Here is a 671-nt window from a genome sequence, read left to right on the forward strand (position 1 = left end):
ATGTGTATGTAAGTGTGTGTATGTGAGTGTGCGTGTGTAGAAGGGAGAAGGGGAACCTCTATAAAGGTGAGTAGCAATGGTGGTACATGTCATCGAGGTATTTATTGCATCAGATGACACAGATAGATAGAATGGAATGTGGGCGATGTAGTGGCGGGAATGCTGCAGCGGTGGAGGTGGTGGTGGTTCGGGTGGAGATTGTAGTTTGGTGGGATCGGGGTGGGGTTTGAGGCAGAAGCGGGAGGGAGCAATGGAAATTTACTAATACAGTTTATTGTCGTTGTTGGTGGGAATAGTTTTGGTGGGTGGTGGGATGGCGTTGATGTATAGTTGAAATGTGAGTGGAGGAACATAGAGGAAGAACATAGGAGGACATAGAGGGAGAGAGCGAGAGAGAGACAGAGAGAGACATAGAAAGGAAGAGAGAGAGAGAGAGAGAAAGGGAGAAAGTGCGTGAGAATTTTCAGCTAGCTTTATGGTTGGTTGTATAAAGATGGTAGTGAACCAGAAGTGGGGCGGTTGGGTGTTGTAATGTTGTTGCTGTTGTTGTCCTTAATAGTGTTGTTGTTGTTGTTGTTGTTGTTGTCATTGTTGGTTGTGGTAGGGTTGTCTCTTTATTGTGTATGTTTCTTGTAAATCAACTCCCAGACATACATACATAAATACACAAA

Source organism: Octopus bimaculoides, chromosome 20 (assembly GCF_001194135.2).
Source record: "Octopus bimaculoides isolate UCB-OBI-ISO-001 chromosome 20, ASM119413v2, whole genome shotgun sequence".
NCBI lineage: Eukaryota > Metazoa > Mollusca > Cephalopoda > Octopoda > Octopodidae > Octopus > Octopus bimaculoides.